A 19,615-nucleotide genomic window follows, 5' to 3' on the forward strand; every position below is an offset into this window, starting at 1 on the left:
CCGACATACTGGTTGTTAAGAGAAAACTGAGCTAGACTGGCAGCTGTCCTTCAAGATCCTTGGACTATAAAAGGAGAGTTACCACGCTAGTTTGGTGTGTTAGTCGGGAACCCGAATGCTACAACAACTTGGTACGCTTCCAACAACTTTATAAGGTATGAGTGCACCTCTTCTCTTGTTACCGAGTGTGGAGTGTAACCAAAATAGTGAGTTAATTTAGAAGTGTGATATCCTATATTTAATCGCTTAGTATGTGTGATTGGTATTGGTTACTTAGTGATATTTATTTTCCTAGCGTGTGATATTTACGATTTCAAGTTGTATTAGTTAAAATTATTCAGTCGTGCGATTCAATAAATTGTTTTGTAAAGTTACTCTCCGTTCTCATTCCTTTGCGTTAACTCAACGAACTCGCGCTGTCGCGGCATTTGAAATATAGTGCCGTCACACACTGAACGATTTTTGCGGCCATTCTTGCTGTGATTTTTTTGCAATTTTGTCCATTATAAATAATAGTAAAGATTTAATAATGTCTCTTTCGAAGGATGAGGTTAGGGTTACAACTTCCACAAAAATTGTAGCAAAAATCGTTAATGTAAACGGGGCTTAAAGGGGAAAAAAACAGCGATAAATAAAAATGCATTAGTAAACTCGTTTACAATTTCGACTTAAAAAAACTATAAGCGTTTTAAAGCTTGTTTTTAACTTTAAGCCCAGCCAAAATTAACTAAGATATATATATTTTTGATGATACCGTTTAGAGTTATTTTGTTGGCAATTGGTTTAATTATGCGTTTTTGAGCAAAACTCAATCTTGGGATAAATCAGTTTTAACGGCACTTTGTGTTTTATCTTTATTTTTACTATTTTGTTTTTATTTTAATTTATTTTTACTATCCTTCAACTCCATCTTCATAATTACGGCACTATTTTTGTTTTATCTTTATCTTTAATCTGCACTTAAGGAGGCTGGAAAGTGTTTTAAAAAATAATAATATGACTATAATACGACAGCAAGTAAACCCGGAAAGCCAAAGACTATAAACTAAAGATCACAATGAGCATATTGGAAAAAATGATGTCAGACGTTGCTATGACAATATCAGAACCCTTAGTATGCCATCAAAAATTTTCATTTAAAAAATCATATTTCAGGAACCCAATGGTGATATTTTTTTAAAAACCGGAATATTTAAACTTTGCATCATTATCTTCTTTTTGAAAAGGAAATAAAAATCTGTAAGAGGAAATAATTTGTAAAAGTCAATAACATTTGTTTGGAATAGTTCCCTCTTAAAGAATTTCTAAATTTTTCATTACGTTTTTGAAAACATAAACTAACATGTAGGGCACAAATTGAGCTCAAAATCGGCATGTTTGAGGTAGTTTCTAAATAACAAGTCGGATATTCATCAGACTTGGCAAGAATATCATGGTTGACCAGACGAATTAAAACAAAATAGTTTTTAGCGTTACAATAATTACTGGTAATGACGTAATAACTTCCTTTCTAATGGTTTTCATATAATTTGCACCCGAGTCATGCTTTGTGAAATATGTGTTTTTAGACGCTTCTTGATAAGCAACACTGTTCTGAACACCCTATCTCTATTAGTCTATTAGTATATATCTATTACTCAAGGCAGTCAAAAATTATAGAAATTTTAAATTTAATAGTTTTTCCGCCAAAAAAAATGCCCAGCGTGTAAAGCCATATGCAAAATTGGAAGGGATTTCACCCGAGAGTTTTTGATTTTTTTCAGTTATATTAAAGAATATTAAAATTTATAGAGCACACATGCTAAAAAAAACCATGTCAAGCCTCATTAAACTTTCAAAATTATCAACAGTAGAAGTGTCATTCTTTGGCTATAGGCCAGGTAAAGAAATGAATGTGGTAGATAAATGCCAAGGCTGCGATTAACTGGTACCAGATGATTTTTTAACCATCAAAAGTTATAAGTTTAACATTCAAAACTTCACTTCAAATTCTACTACATGACTTCAGCGAATATTCTGAAAATTAAAACTCATGATTAATAATAGCTATGCAAACCAATAAATGAAGTATTTAGATTGTGAAAAGTGTTTTTAATTTTGAAAATCTGGCTTATTTACCTTTACCACTAGAACTTTTGACCATGGTACCATGGTTTTTCATTGTCAACCATGGTCAACCATGTTTTGACTGTGGTCTAACCATGGTGGCTGACCATGATCAGGAAATAAGGATGACCATGGCACACCGTCAACCATGGTCAAAAGACATTTTGCTTGATTTTACCAAAAAAAGACATAAATTGATATAAATATGGGAAAATATAAGAAACAAAACCTAAAAATGTGTTTTCAAATATTCTAAATTAATTCAATTTACATTTTTTTCATGACCATGTTACACAGTCAACCACAGTCAAAGTACAATAATGATGACCATGGCACACAGTCAACCATGGTCAAACAACATTTTGTTTGATTTTACCCAAAAAAAGGCATCAATTGATTTAAATATAAGAAAGTATAAGGAACAAAACTAAAATCAATGTTTACATATTTTAAATATGTTTAATTTGTATTCATTGTCATGACCATGTTACACTGTTAACCATGGTTAAAGTTTATTATAATCAATGACGATGGCACACAGTCAACCATGGTCAAAAGACAATATTGGTTTGGTTTTCTTAAAAAATCTTAAATTGATCAAAAAATTAGAAAATATAAGGAATGTTAAATCTAAAAATCAATTCCTATATATACAGGGCTGTCAACCCCCAAGATATTCAAATCTGGAGAATTGATAGGGAAGGGACATGACGTCACAGCGCATCAAAAAGCGCGCGAAAAGACGTTTTTTGCTTTGTGACATTTGATGTGATTGGTTTTTTTCTGACCAATCAGATTATCGCTTATATTACAATGGCCTGCTTGCGAGAACAGTTCATGAGGAACGCTTTGATTTTGTTAGCGATATAAAATAACACAAACAACATGAAATAATTGGAATTTTATGGTTATGAAAGTCTAGTCTCACAAGACAAGAAATGGTCAGCTTCGGGGATTATCCGGGAGATTTGATACTCTAATCTGGAGACCGGGAGACACGGTCCAAAATCTGGAGACTCCCGGTTTATCCGGGAGAGTTGACAGCCCTGTATATATATATATATAAAATTGGTTTACATTATTGTTATGACCATGCATGTTACACAGTCAACCATGGTCAAAGTGTTGATAATGATGACCATGGTACACAGTCAACCATGGTCAAAGTGTTAAAAATGATGATCATGGCACACAGTCAATATAAAAGTAAAGTACCTATATTTAACATCGGTAGTTCCTTCAGTTGAAATTCAACTGCTATCAATGGAAGCCGACGGTGCGCACTTTACTCCCCTCTCTCCATCAGTGCTCTGTTTTAAGAGTATTTAAAGCTGAAGCTACACGGATTAGAGAGAAGTCGAAACCGACGTGGAGATCCTAAGGATCGAACCATGGACCTCAAGCTCTGAAGGTCGCGCACTAACCAACTGAGCTACGCCTGCTCCTATATAAGGAACATTTAAACATAAGAATCAATTTTCATGTTACACTATCAACCATGGTCAAAATATGTAAATGCCCGGATGACCATGGTACACAGTCAACCAAGGTCAGCCAGAATATCTGAGTTATCATAACTCTCTACCCATTTGCTAGCAAAAATGTCAACTTTTTCCTTAGAAACTAACAAGAGACTAACACCACATACTTGTAAGTAAGTTTGTAAGTGAGGCCTTTTAAAAGTTAACCTTTACTTACATCATGTAATTCGTTTTTGAAATCCATATTTTAGCTTAGCAGTGCGTTTCGAATAAACTTCCACGCAATACATTATTGAAAAATATACTTATTTATTTCCTGTTACTGTTACCCACTGCTGAAACTATTTCCAGTGCATTTAAAATATAAACATCTTCAAACCATCTCTACAAATTTGAAAGTCTTGTTTCTTTCCATTAAGAAACTGTACTGTGACCGTGAGTGGACTGGGGATAAGCCGGTATGTACGCTGGCTCGTAGTCTGTGTTTTGTCGCCTAATGTTGTTATTCACCGGTAACCGTTTCTTGTAGAGAAAAATGCCGTATAATCTCTGTTCAAAAGAAGTTTTTATGAGTTTTGGAAGTTGAATTTGTTAAGCAAGAGTATGATATCGTGCAATGAGTTCACTTTTTACTTCCCTGGATTGCAAAATCGGTGGCTGATCGTGAGGACATGGATTGAATCACTATCAGGCATGTACGTTAAGACTATTTTGCTTTTCACTTTTCTATTCAAACCCAATTTATTCTGGAGTTAACTGGCTGGAATCTTGCTCTTCGTGGCTTTAAGCATTTTAATGAGGTTTGTCAATGAAGCTGAATGCCTGGCTGGCTTTTCGAAAGCGTGAAACAACATTTATGTTTCGAAATACGACTTGAATCGTTTACGTTCTTGTCGAGTTCTTTGGGGATTAATATAGCGAACCAGAATGCTAGCAAGTGCACGTAACTCATAAAATTACAGAACATTAATTATTTTATATCTTTCCACATTGATTTTAAGGTTCTAGAAAGATCTGTTACAAGAAGTAATGTACAGAGCCGAGAAAATATTTTGATAGGCTAAAAAACCCACGTACAAGGAATTATAGTGGGGAATCAAAATTCACAACATACTTAGAAAAGTCTTGCAGAAGCTATTACAATTTGAACTTCTCTCTTTATAACTATTTATTTCTCATTTAGTGAGAAAATTATGAATTTTTTCAAGAAGGTCCTGCAATTATTCATTTATACTTTGATCAATTTTCTTTAAAAAAATTATAGTTAGCACAGAATGAAACAGATATGAACAGATTGGCTGTATACATAATCAAGTTATTTTATTGAGTGTATTATAATATGACAAAATAGAAATAATTCTCCTAAAAATTGCCATACTATAGATGTGCTTTAAGCATTGAACAGAAAGTACAGTAAGCTGTCAGGACAAAACTAGAGCAAGAGGCCAACCAAATGTCATGATAGTAACTTTAGTATAGAAACAAACATTTTGGCTAATATTTACATGCTGATTGTATACAAGCTATTTTCTGTTGCATTAAAAGAGTGCAAATATTTGTTTGAAAAGGCAATAATTGTTTTATTTATTTTGTTCCTTCTATTAATGAGTGAATTATACTGCTGCTCAGTATGATTTGCACCCTGATATTGTATATTTATGTAGGCTTTTCTTGACCATGTTGTACGGATGCTGTTTGCAAACATGGTTGAACATGGTTAACCATGGTATTGATATTGCTTTTAAACATGGTTGACCATGGTCTACCATGGTATTGATATTGCTTTTAAACATGGTTGACCATGGTCTACCATGGTATTGATATTGCTTTTAAACATGGTTGACCATGGTCTACCATGGTATTGATATTGCTTTTAAACATGGTTGACCATGGTCTACCATGGTATTGATATTGCTTTCAAACATGGTTGACCATGGTATACCATGGTATTGATTTTGCTTTTAAACATGGTTGACCATGGTTAAACCATGGTTGTTGTTTTACATAGCAAGACACTAACTGTACCATGGTTTACCATGGTTAAACTTGTGCAATTTAATGTTCATGGTCACATCATGGACAAACCATGGTCAACCATGTTTGCATGTCCTATTATGTTTTAATCATGTTTGACCATGGTTTGACCATGGTCCTGACGCAGGGGGGCCCTTCTTTGGCAACTAGGGTTGCATGGATTATTTGCATTGCTATCGGTCAATCTGATAAAATTAAGTTAAGGCAAAGTAACTAATATATCCTATAATAGTTTGTAATACCTGTGAAACCGTCTCCTTCAAATCTAGACTTACACGTTCATCTATACGAACCAATGGAGTTGCTACATTCAGCATTGTGATAACATGTGCTGTGCAGTTTGCCAGAATTGATGTCTTGCACCCCTACAACATATTCATCCATGTCTGTGGCAGAAGAAAGTTAGGTTATAATATGATTAATTGAAATTATTCAAGCCTCATACACTAAAATAGGTTTATGTCCAAATAGTGATCAAATAGTATGATTACTTGTACTCATAGTACTCATATGATGCAGAGTTTTGGGTATTCCCATTCAATTATTGACCTCACGGTGATGCAGAATGATTATAAGCAACACAATCTGCATGTGAACTATTACATGTGACAGAGATGATTTCGATTTGGGTTTAATTCCAGGTTTACAAATCAAGGTGATTGACAATTATTATTATTATTATTATTGAACAGACAAAAAACAACACTATATAATCAAAATAATAATGAATCTTGCCATAGAGCTACGTATTATATATTATCTATCTATCTATCTATATCATTTATATATCAATCAATTTCAAGTAGCCAGTTGTCAATTGACTATACGTAGAGAGATTTACAACTGCATTCAAGAAAACTATTAATGTTTCCATTATTATTATTATTGTGCAGTTTATTAAACATCTGGATGCAAGACAAAGACACTCATAGGGCACGTAAACAGTAACTTATGAGTGTTCAAACTATTTACAATTAGATATGCCCAACAATAAGATATTTACAAAATTATTATCTACAACATAAGTCAGACTATTTAGTAAATGCAGAACATAAGAAGTACTTTAAAAATAATTTAAATCTAAAATTTGTATTATTAAACTCATTAATAACTCATGAGGAAAACACAACAGAAATCACGACCATGAAGAGTTTTGTAAATCAGGTACAGAATACTGTTCATTTTCATTAACTTTAAGATGGATTTTCTTGGCCAGATTCACTTTTATCTTGAAAATTTTAGGGAAAAACAAAGGAACTAACCTAGCCGTTTGATAAATAATCTTCAGTATTCGTGTCCGTGTTGTATCCAATATACAAACTCTCGAGTTCGCATATCGAATACAACACGGCCACTCATACTGTCTATATTACAAAGAAACAGGTTAAATCATACGTAAAATTTTAAAATTCTTATAAGAATTCAGTTCGTATAATAGTTCATTTTCTATTTGGAGTCCTATATGTTCTTAAATGTTCTATATCATGTATACAAATGTTCATGTTATGATCTTAAATGTCCTTGCTATATTATTATTATTATTATTATTATTACTATTATTATTAATTTATGTTTATTTCAACTTCAGACATTTTTGGTCCATGAATACAGAATATTGCGGCCATCAGAATAGTCTTAAGCAAATATTATCATTATTATTATTATTATTACTATTGTTACTATTATTATTATTACTCTTTATTATTAGACTGGCTCATTTACCTAGCATTAAGTTTCATTAATTCAGCCCTAAGGTTCATTGATGTACAAGTTTGTTTACCAAGCTGCTGCCAGGCTATTGATACTTGTCGTCTTCTGTTATATATTTTTACAGTTGCATGTAGGATTGATTCCATCCTGCACTCTACTAATGTTCCTCATCGAATGTTCTTTCACTCCGACAAATCAACAGTAGTAACACGCAAAACTGACTATCGAATGGGACAGGGACCTAAATTTAATGTCAACTTGTGTGGCAAGTGGAAAGTTCGACAAAGCAATACCTAAATGTAAAGGTAAGAAACTATCATTAATTTACAAATCAAAAGAAATCCTAATGTTTACATAATTATTACTCGTTTTTCATTGTCAACGACATTGATGAGCGCAGAGTTGATCCCTCTACTGGAGCTAAACAATCATAATGTGACAAAATAGCACAAGTGCAACAAGAATGCACTCTGTATTAATACATCTGCTGGTTCATACCGCTGTGAGTGCGGCGATGGATATAAAGGAAATAGTACTTTTTGTGAAAGTAAGAAGAAATTAAATAATATATAGAATTTAAATATATAAAATACAGCTTACAAAATGTACAATGTTTCATCCTTATGCAATAATGAATACCTACCATAGACTTAACCGCTGCTTCCACTTGAACTGTACCAGCTTGATTGGACGCAGAGCACATATAAATTCCTTGATCATTTTTCTCAATATTCGCCATAAACAGACTGCCATTAGGGTACACTTTGAAGTTGGGTGGGAGATTTGAGGAACCTTTGTGGAGCCATTTAATGACAGGTGCTGGATCACCAATTCCTTTACAGTGAATGATAGGCAAAGAGGAAAAAAATAACAAAAAAAGCACAAATTAGTGCAAAGATTTGAAAGTCTATAGTCTAATGAGGTCTACTGAATTTACTAATTTGTACAAATTTGTGCAATTTCTTACAAATAATTTCTTGTATATATGCTATGAGTTTAGTTTTTTTTTCTCTTTTGCATCTGCATGTTTGACTAATAAGTTGGATTTCACTAAAACAATTAGCCCTGACTAAGTGCTAATTAGTAAACCTAATTCCATAGTTTTCTTTTGTGTCTGTTTTTTTTTCCAATAAATACTTTATTAACACGAAGACGTGACAATGATTTACAATATACAAAAAGCTGTATACAAAACATTTTCTGTTTTTTTCCTTATATTTCTTCATTCCTGATACACGCTTTTTTGTTTTGTCTAATTGTTTTGTTTTTGTTTTTTTAACCGACTTCCTACTCTTACATTTTTTAATGTTTTTTTAATTTAATGTTTTAAATATTTTTTGCTAATTGCTGTTGCTAGTGTTCCTTTAAATGCCAGCATTTCGAGACACAGTCGTTTCGAGACAGGTCGTTTCGAGACACTAAGATACAAGTTCGAGACAGGCATATATCCGTTTCGATACGTCTCATATCATATATATAGGACTTTACAGGTTCAAAACAATCTTATAGAGATAAGTATTTATTGCTATGTTGAGATACGAGGATACCAGACCAAACGTTACCAAGTTTTCCGTGAATTATTGACTTGCAAAACTCGTCAATCGACAACAAGAATGTTCGACTCGTCAAACTAGAATAGAATAGAATAGAATAGAATACCTTTATTTAAACACGATAAAATTTAAAGCTAAAAGCTTGTGGGGTCGTGCATAAAATAAATTAAATAAATAAAATATAATATAAGTATGAATCTGTAAAAATATAGCTAATTAACTTAGATAACTTTAAATATCTTATATATAATTCTCACACACATTCACATACACAAACTGCGCAAGCTATTAGACCCGCCAGGGGCAGAAAACACAGACAAATGCGGTGAACTACCAGATCTTAATCAGAAAACTATGGTTTTTTCCAAAATCTTCATCAGAAACTCACATCTTCTAAACTTTATGAAGAATTTTTAGATAAATATGAAAGGGGATTCAAGTTTAGAGAGAAACACGCAAACGACTAGCTCAAAAACTTAGACGCGGACGAGATATTTTGACTCAACAACAAGAATGTTCGACTAGTCAAACTACCAGATCTTAATCAGAACTCCATAATTTTTTGTATGTTGGTGTGGTTTCGTTGGTGTATAGTGCATCGAAAATCTTTATTATTATTGTCAAGGTAAAAGCATATGAATTATTGACTTTTGAAGCATTTGGTTGGTTGTGCGTATTTGCTGGTTAGGAGTTAAAAAAGCCAATAATGTGCTGTGGTAGGTAGATTTTGATCCGCTTGGAGCTCAAAGCTCGATGAATCTACTCTGGAGTTTTTTTGACGTGGATCGAATTCATATACTTTCACCTTGATAAAATAAAGGTTATACTAGTATATTCTCTAACTTTAATGTGTGCTTCTGATAAAGATTTTGGAAAAAATCATAGAGTTCTGACTAAGATCTGGTAGTTTTGACTAGTCGAACATTCTTGTTGTCGAGTCAAAATATCTCGTCCGCGTCTAAAGTTTTTGAGCTAGTCGTTTGCGTGTTTCTCTCTAAACTTGAATCCCCTTTCATATTTATCTAAAAATTCTTCATAAAGTTTAGAAGATGTGAGTTTCTGATGAAGATTTTGGAAAAAACCATAGTTTTCTGATTAAGATCTGGTAGTTTGACGAGTCGAACATTCTTGTTGTCGATTGACGAGTTTTGCAAGTCAATAATTCACGGAAAACTTGGTAACGTTTGGTCTGGTATCCTCGTATCTCAACATAGCAATAAATACTTATCTCTATAAGATCGTTTTGAACCTGTAAAGTCCTATATATATGATATATATTGAACGGTGTATGAGGTGTATCGAAACGGATATATGCCTGTCTCGAACTTGTATCTTAGTGTCTCGAAACGACCCGTCTCGAAACGACGGTGTCTCGAAATGACCGGATACCCTTCCTTTTCTTTCTTTTTTTTTTTTTTAATTTTTTTTTAAAATTCTTTTTATTTAACCGACCTGTTCCTCTACTATTTACATAACAATTGTATGTTTTTTTAAATGTTTTAAAATGTTTTCCTTATCATATGTTCTTTTCTTAATATTGATAGTTTTAATTACTATGATACTTTTGTGTCTGTTTGACTATTAGATGTTGACTAGTATTTTTTATTTCAATGGGTTAAATGCCTACGGCAAAATACGATCAACTGGACTTGGTGTTATGTAAAAGTCTCCCCGCATTAGACTCACTGATAATACAATACATGGTTTGATGTAAAATATATATGTCTCCCTGCCCACATTTGTCTCATAATTATTAATGCAACTGGTACTTCTTTCAGTTCATCTACTCGACAGTAAAGCTATGTTTCTTAAACACCAAACATTTAATAATAATAATAATAGTGCATTTATATAGCGCATATCCAAATGAATGCTCTATGCACTATAATAATAACAATAATAATCAAAAACTAATGATGACTAAAAATCAAAATAGTTTTTAAACAGAAGTTTTAAGTTGCAACTTGAATTCAAGGACAGTTTGACAGGATCTTAAAGATAGAGGTAGAGAGAGTTCAGGTGCAGCAAAAGAGAAGGATCATCCACCATAAGTACGGGAAGCACGGGTGGCGTAGCGGTGTGAGTGCTCACCTCTCATCAATGCGACCCGAGTTCGAGTCCCGCCGGGTTCGGTGTTGTATATGAGTAGAGTTGTTTGTTGGTTCTCTCCTGTGCTTCGAGGGTTTTCCGGGTTCTCCGGTTTTCCTCCCTCCGCAAAAATCAACTCCTAAATTCCAATTCGATCATGGAATGAGGGCCACAGGTTTGTTAGCCACTGGCTATTAAGTGCTACCCTCGTGAAAAAAAGGACGATTTTTTTTTTTTTTTTTAAGTTTTCAGATTGTAAATTGGTATCTTAAAGAGAAAAGAGTTTGAAGAACGGAGAAGTCTTGAAGGTTTGTAGGAAGTAATCACTCTTTATGTAGTTTGGAGACAGATGGTGAAGAGCATTAAAAGTGAGTAATAGGAACTTGTATTTTATACGTTCTGATACAGGTAGCCAGTGAAGATTCTTTAAAATTGGAGTGATATGGTCGTGTTTTCTGGAGAGAGTTAGCAGTCAGGTAGCAGCATTCTGAATAGATTGGACCTTGTCAATAGAACATTTAGGAAGACCAAACAAAAGAGAGTTACAATTGTCAATTTTCGATGTTATAAAAGCATGAATCAGTTTCTCAGTGGTAGTGAAAGAAGTGAAAGAAAGAAATCTTTGTATTCTGGAAATATTCTTGAGATGGTAGAAAGCAGACTTTGATAGTTGTTTGATTTTTGTAACCATGGAAAGAGTCGAGTCAAACATTACACCAATGTTTCTTGTAAGGGGGGACAGAGAGATAACATCAGAACCAAATTGGATTGAAGGATATAAAATTAAAACCAAAAGAAACTATAATTACAAGTAATAGATTTAAGTACACAAACTAACATACTTAAATAATGTATCATGAAAATGTAAAATTAGGATTTAAGGATTTATATTGTCTTAGAATTAACTTTACTAAAATTACTATTCACCTGGACTCATGACCATCATAACCAATAGACCTCCTTGGCTGGGGCGTAATGTTTTCCTATTTAAAACCTTGTGAAATTCCCTAGAGTATCATTTCTTTGTTTAACTTTGTTTTTCTCAGTTGCAAATTAAAACGAAGATTCAATTCAAACAAAGTATCATATTCTCAGGGGAATGACACATGGTCTGAAATGGGAAGTCATTATGCCCAAGCCGACAAGGTCTATTCAGCATGCATGCATGCTTCTTCAGTTAATCAATCTCACTGTTAAGACAGCTGCTTGAAATTTTTTTAAGTGCATAATATTGTAATGTTTAAAATATGAACAATAACCAGCGTGAGTGATTGTATGGCAGATACAACGAGGACACAAATGTTGTAATCTACTTATCATATTCATCTTTAATGAAGATACTGATTTCTGAAGAATACATTTCAAAAGTAATGTCATTTAAGAAAATACAGTTTGAGCATGCGTACAATGTTTTCTGACGTCACATATTGTTTGAAAAAGAAAGAAAGAGTGTTACGTATGTAAATCTACAACTACTTGCGTTGGACATGCAGAATAGACCCTAGAGCTGTGAAATCCACGCGCCGCCTCTTTAGCAGCTTCTCATACTTAATTTTTTCCAATTTATTGACGACAAAGGGTGCGAAATTTGGTAAGCTAATTTTTTAATCTTTCATATGCTTGAAAATGTGCTCTTTTTTAATGCGTTTTCCAGGTAGTTCAACGTTAAACTTCTTTGCCCTTCGTCTCTCCCTGTTATTTCTTATAATCTTTATCTGCGCTTGTAGGAACGGCGTAAGCAAAAGGACATTATCAGGGTAGCCTTTATCTGCCAATAATACCACACCCTGTGGCATGTTTAAGACCTGTCCAGGTCCCACAGGCCCCATTACCCCGCATCAAGCAATCATGACGAGCGGTAAGTCTTCCAAGGTGTCCGCTGTATTTACACTTTTATTAGTCTTAGTTTTTTATCTACACTACCTAAAGTGCAATGAAAATGCTTTCAAAGTATGCTCCTTGCATATATCTAATTGAATGGACAGAAAATACTTCCCTGGACGTAATTCTGGTTTGCCTCGCCGGTCACAGCATGTTCAGATACCTGGTTCTGTCAAGGCCCGTAACTTAGTTAACCTTTCAAAATTGTGCCTTTGGTCAACGATGTTGCTGCTCGTGGCTGGAGATATCTGCCCACAACCTGGCCCTCAACCGAATTTTGAAATTAAATCAAGAGGCCATTCAGCAATCCATCTTAATGTTCGCAGCCTTTGAACCAAACTGGATGAATTGAAGATCAGGTTACGCAATTCGAAGCCTATTGATGTGCTCACATTTTCTGAAACTTGGTTACAGCCCAGCATTAGTGATGAAGAAATAAATATTCCAGGCTACACATGCATAAGGAATGACCGCACGTCCAAGGTTGGTGGTGGTGTAATTATTTATTGTAAAGACGGCCTCCCTTTTGTGGAAAGAGAAGACCTAAAGAATGAAAATGAATCCGTGTGGATACAAATTAATCGTAAAAGTTGTAAACCACTCGTCGTTGGATGCCTATATAAACCACCGGATCAGAATATTGATAATTTTAACTCCTCTCTGAGTAATATTGATCCAAGTTAAGAAAAAATCGTTCTTGGTGATTTTAATGTTGATTTTAGCAAAAATGCTAATTCTCAGCAAAAGCGAAAACTCGAGACAATAGCAGAGCTCAATGATCTTTGTCAGCTAATTAAGTCACCGACTCGCATAACACAAAATGCTTAATCTATTTGATTTTAACAAATGTGCAACAGAAAATTAAAGAACAAAGAGTACTACAAGTCGGGTTGAGTGACCATTTTTTGGTATACTGAGTTCTTGAATTTGGAGTAACAAGATCAACGCCTAGAACCATTGAGTTTCGTTCGTATAAAAATTACAACAAGAATGCTTTTGTCGCGGACTTAAAGAATGTACCCTGGCATCTCGCCTTTGATGATACTGAAAACATCGATGATTGTGTCTATATTTGGAACAAGTTGTTTTCCGATGTCATGGATAACCATACCCCTATCAAGAGGCGAAGAACAAGTCGTCCTTCCTCGCCTTGGTTAACATCTCATATTGCAAAACTTTTTAGTGATCGTGACTACCATCGAAAAAAGCCAGGGGGAATAAGACAAACCATCATTGGAAGAAATACAAAGAGCTAAGAATGCTGTACTTCGACAAATTGAGAAAGCCAAGTCCGGCTACTACACTAAGCTCCTTCAGGATTACAAAGGGGATTCCTCTAAGCTATGGAAAGCCTTCAAACAAGTCTTACCAACCAAACTGGAGGTTTCTACCTCAAATCTGAAGGTGGAGGGTGAGACTTATAATACTACCAAATCAATAGCAAATGGATTTAAGCGATTTTTTGTGAGCATTGGAAACAAACTAACTGAATGCTTTACATGCAATCTTAGAACTAGTGCCAACGACTCTGCTACTTGTCAGAACTCTTTTACACTTACACCTGTGACAAATGAATTTGTGTCCAAGTTTATCACCCAGTTGAAAACTAACAAGGCTTCTGGTCTGGATAAGACAAGTGCACGTGTGTTCAAAGATGCAGTGTTGGTGATTACGCCTTCACTTACCCAGTTGTTTAATCTATCTATCATGAACAGAACATTTCCTAAAATCTGGAAATCAGCGAGAATTGTGCCAATCCACAAATCGGGTGCGAAAGACAATCCTTCTTATTATCGACCCATATCCATTCTCCCGACGATCAGTAAGATCTTGGAGAAAGCCATTCATACACAGCTTAATTCATATCTTAATGACAATCAACTTCTTACGACAAAGCAGTATGGCTTTCGATTTAATTCCTCTACAGTGATTGCCACAGCAAAGTTTACAGATAACGTGTTAAAATCAATGGATGATGGAGAACTCACTGGTACTTTCTTTCTCGATTTGGCGAAGGCGTTCGACACCGTCAACCATAAGATCTTACTACGAAAGCTATCTTCTCTTGGTGTTGATGCCCATAGTTGTGAATGGTTTGAATCCTTCTTGACTGGTCGTTCGCAAGTTACTGTGATCAACAAAGCGCAATCTGAAACTGCTCAAGTATCTATAGGAGTGGCCCAAGGATCCATCCAGGGACCCCTAATGTTTATCATCTATATGAACGACCTCCCTAACACCTTAGAGTTTTGTCGTGTAACTCTGTTTGCCGACGATACAGTGCTGCACTTTTCATCTAAATGCTCAGATACCTTACAGGAGAAATTAAACTGTGTCCTTCAAAAAGTCTGTAACTGGATTAAGATGAACCATCTGACAATTAACACCAAGAAATCCAAATTCATGATTATTGGCAGTTCTCAACGCCTGGCAAAGCTATCCTCAACTCTGGTGTTCTCCATCGAGGATGTTCCCATGGAAGAAGTGCAGAGCTACAAGTATCTTGGTGTAGTTATCAATAAAATTTATCATGGCATGAACACATAGACTATGTCAAATCTAAGATAAACAAAAAGCTAGGGTTGCTTAAGCGCATTAAGAATTATTTGCCAATCCACAGTAGGCTATTATTTTATAATTCTTATATTTTGCCATTGTTTGACTATGCTGATATAGTCTGCAGGGGGTCGGGGTAATGAGTCCTTAATTTCAGATTTACAAGTTTTACAGAACAAAGCTGCGCGTATTATCCTGGACCTTTCTCATAGGTCTTCTGCAAGTGCTGCGTTACAGAGTCTTTCCTGGATTAATCTTAAGATTAGAAGAAAGATGCATCGTCTAATTTTCATTTATGAGTGTAGGAACAAGCTCTTTTCACATAGGTTTGATCTAAGATATCAGCAAGATATTCATAGGTATAATACCAGATTTAAGTCTAATATTCGTAAGACAGCAGCTAAGCGTAATTGGGGACACTGGACATCAATTAATTTCGCTAGTGATTCGCTAGTAATGACTGGAATGATCTGAAGCATGAAATAAGGGAAGCTAGGAATATTACGACTTTTAAGAAGCTTATAAAGGGTAAGGGATTTAATTATTGTAAGATAGTTTTCATATTAACAGTTTTTGAATCATTTTCATGGTTGATTTGAGGGAGGGTATTTTTATAAATCTTTATATTTATATTTAGTTTTTCTTAGTCCTTTAGATTTATTTATTATTAAATTAGTTTTATTTATAGGGCAGGACCCTATTGTAAAAGACATGTGAAGTAGGCTTCCTGAATAAAGATTGATTATTATTAAGACTGAGTATCTTGTATTCTATCCAGAAAACCTGTCTTCAAAACTCAAATGTGGTCTTGGTTGTCACATATAAACTGCGTGTTAAGTAGATGAAAATGTCTATGCCCACTGTAGAAATCTCTTTGAGATTCTGTTGATGGCATTTGCATTTCATGCGGAGTAACGTCAATACACACTACGGCATCTGGAAATTCCGCCCAAGTATTGCGCATGTCATTCCACTCCCGTCTAGTAGGGCCACCTAACCTTGACATTAAAGTGACACCACAGAATTATGACTCCTTGGTAGATATAGGAAGTTACAGATTGAGGGCTGACATCGAACTTGAGGGCAAGAGTGTGTAGATGGGTGTATCGTCGAAGCCAAATGAGAACAAGAAGAAGCCTGTTCATAACGTTCAGTTTAAATCGTCCCATTCTTTGTCTCAGGTTGTTTCGTCTTTTTAGGAGGAAATTCATGCTCGTTTCTCAAGCCATTTGCAAAAATGATTCTAGGGTTTCACCGGTGTTTAACCAAAAGAGATACAGTTGTTGTGAAATAAGAGCGAACAAGTCCAGGGACGGCGGAACCGGGGGGGCTTTTTGTGAAATTTTAATACATTTTCACTAAACTCAGCTCCCCCCCACCTTGCCATACAATGTCACTATTGGGCCCCCCAATCAAAAAACTGCTCCGCCGTCCCTGAAGTCACGACCTTGAAATTGGTATCCATGGAAATCATAAAAAAGTTTGTCTCTGAGCGCAAGTTGAACTTCAACTGCAGGAACAATCGAGGTGAGTAAGGCCAAGAGTAGTACTTGAGTGTTGAAAATGAGTATCAATAAACGAAATATTTCTTCTGGACCATGAACATCAAGGAGAGGCGGCGTAACGAAAACCAACGCGCGAATAGCCGCAGCCGCTGTAACTTGACCCACGTTTTGGCGATCCATATACCCCTATGTAAATTGCGCCAGACTAATATCATGCTTCTGTTATGGGATGGACTTCTCTCGGTAGAGCTACTCGGGATCTTTATTCTACTATCTCTTCATTCTATACTCTATCTCTACTCTTCTTCTCTATCTGACTTAAACTAATTACATGAGCTCTATTCATAATAACTTCATGACAGGTGTCATTCTACAATCAATATGATATTATCGCTGAGTCTTGATTGGCTAATTGAAATAGTAAATTCCTAAGTGTGATATCTCATTTAAAGTGCCTATCACCCTTCTGACAATATTCACAGTATTAATTCTACATGGGGTAAGATGTCGAATAACACTAAAAAATATATATAGTTTAAGTGCAACTTCTTGAAGTTATGAAGGTTTTTCCATGTCATATGCTAATGCTTATGTGCTAATGCACAAACTTTAGCTTGGATTTTCTCTATCTAACTTGGTTCATTTCGTAATGAATTCGGTACAATGAGTGAACATACATCATGAATTTTCTAAGCCGTTTAATAAAGTCGCAGATCTTGTTTTATCCGGTCTAAAACCACTCGGCTGCGCCTCGTGTTTAACTCCTGCTCGCTTATTAAACATTACATGTTCAATTTTTGCCAGCTTCGTGATACTCAGTTTTGCATGTCTCTATTTCAGATCAGCTGGTTAGCTGTATGGGGTTCAGAGTGTTCTCATGTGTGACCCAATTTGTGCGATTTCATTGGGTGTCACCCTAAACACATTACAGTCGACTCTCCCGTAAGCGACCATTCGGGGCCAGGAGAAAGTGGTCGCTTACGGGAGATGGTCGCTTACGAGAGTTAACACAGGAAGCCCAAATAATGGGAATCCTAACACAGGAAGCCTAAACCCTTTATAATTTTGTTACTCACGTGTAAATCTACTGTATTAACGATTAAAATGTTTTAATCAAAATTTTGAATGTGCTATATGTTTACAGTAGTGTAATTGTCAATTGTCTCGCTTACGGGAGACTGAGGAAAAACAATGAAAAATTCCAAAATCATAACAGCAAAGGTGGTCGCGGTCGCTTATGAGAGTGGTCGCTTACGAGAGAGTTTTTTTTAGAGTTTATATAGGGAACAAAACGGGAAATTCAAAAAGTAGTCGCTTATGGGAGATGGTCGCTTACGAGAGTGGTTGTTCAAAGAGAGTCGTATTCATAAATATAATCCCTAATATTTCAGTACTTTTAGTGTTGATTTTGCATGAAGTGATTATTTGAATGGTAAAATATTTCTTGATTTGAGTGTAGCTCCTTTACTTTATCATAGTTTATACTTTATGACCCCTTATTGTTATCAGGCATGTTTAGTGGATATGAATAACAAGCTGCATGACTTTTCTGTATATAATTATACACCTACCCCTCTAACTCAATGTATTGAGGTATGTTTGTGGATATGGCTGCACAGCTTCTATGGAAACATAAATTTATTTGAATCTACTAATTTTAGTGCACATTTAAATAATCATAGGATGATCCACGATTATAGTTAATATTAATTACATGTATATTTTTAGACAAGCTATCAAAGTTATGGCTCATGCAAACTCCTAAATGTCAGTCTATGACTGCAGGGGTAACATCTTCAGATTGCATTATTCGGTCTTTTCAAATAAATAATTTATTATTTCTTTATTATTTACTGCAAAATTTAGCGACTTGAATTTATTATTTCTCCTGAACTCATGAAGCAACTGCTCTCAAATTGATAAATATTATCAACAGTTATGACTTCTTTATATTTCTTAAGTCTTATTTTTTAAGTCCAATCGTTTATGGCTCAAAAGTTGCTTTTTGGAAATGTACAGTATGCCCACCTATTCTTTGCTTTATACTCTGTCCACTTAAGGCGGCTGCCTACTTTTGAACGTTCGATTTGAACCCACGATGCGCGCGCGCTCAAAAACCGCTGAAAAATCTATAAGATTTTATTGAAAAACCATACGCGTTTTGAGCTTCAACAGGGCAAAACCCTCAAATTTGGCACTGGACTCTCTATTTTTTAATAGCCCATTTGAAAAACCTCCAAAAATACAAGGTTATATCAACATTTTAGGAAAAGTTTAAATCAGGAACACGTGAAAAAATAGATTTTTGTAGGGATTTTTGTTCGACTTTATGAGATTTTTTAAGTGCACCGAAACTACAAAATATGACAAATCAATGTATCTCTCTGTCTTTTTGTCGAAAATATCCATGTATTATTGAAGAAGGATTGACTAGCCTTCGTTCGTGCAATCATATAGTCTGCAAATAACTATTATCTTATGAATCTTAATTTTTTTCTAATCACTTCCGGTGGCGCAATTTTTACTCCAAAAGCTCGTGCGTAGGCTCCCATTAAATGCTAATTACCTCGAAAACAAGCTCGGTACACCCAATCTTTCCAGATTTGGAATCAGCATTAAATTTCAATTCGGAAAATCGAAGTTTTAAAAAAAAGTTTAAATCGTTTTCTAAAAGTAGGCAGTCACCTTAAGAAAAATAAGA

The 19,615-nt window shown here is 34.8% G+C and overlaps 1 protein-coding gene across 6 annotated transcripts in view; it reads left to right on the top strand.

The window, feature by feature from the left end:
* The first annotated feature begins 4,048 nt into the window (after positions 1–4,048).
* LOC116307976 (neuronal acetylcholine receptor subunit alpha-10) overlaps positions 4,049–19,615 on the top strand; it is a 48,421-nt gene continuing 32,854 nt past the window's right edge. For 2 of the 6 annotated variants that reach the window (XM_089039017.1, XM_089039023.1), the window contains exons 1-2: positions 4,049–4,282; positions 7,456–7,636. The gene's annotated coding sequence lies outside the window, so the exon portion shown is untranslated. Of the gene's footprint in view, positions 4,283–5,890; positions 6,028–7,455; positions 7,637–11,217; positions 11,281–12,699; positions 12,831–19,615 lie in introns of all 6 variants that reach the window. The other 4 variants (XM_089039019.1, XM_089039021.1, XM_089039018.1 and 1 more) reach the window with 4 other exon arrangements.

The sequence above is a fragment of the Actinia tenebrosa genome, unplaced genomic scaffold, assembly GCF_029948245.1.
Source record: "Actinia tenebrosa isolate PJP-AT-01 unplaced genomic scaffold, QUT_ActTen_1.0 PGA_scaffold6__47_contigs__length_16458017, whole genome shotgun sequence".
NCBI classification, from domain to species: domain Eukaryota; kingdom Metazoa; phylum Cnidaria; class Anthozoa; order Actiniaria; family Actiniidae; genus Actinia; species Actinia tenebrosa.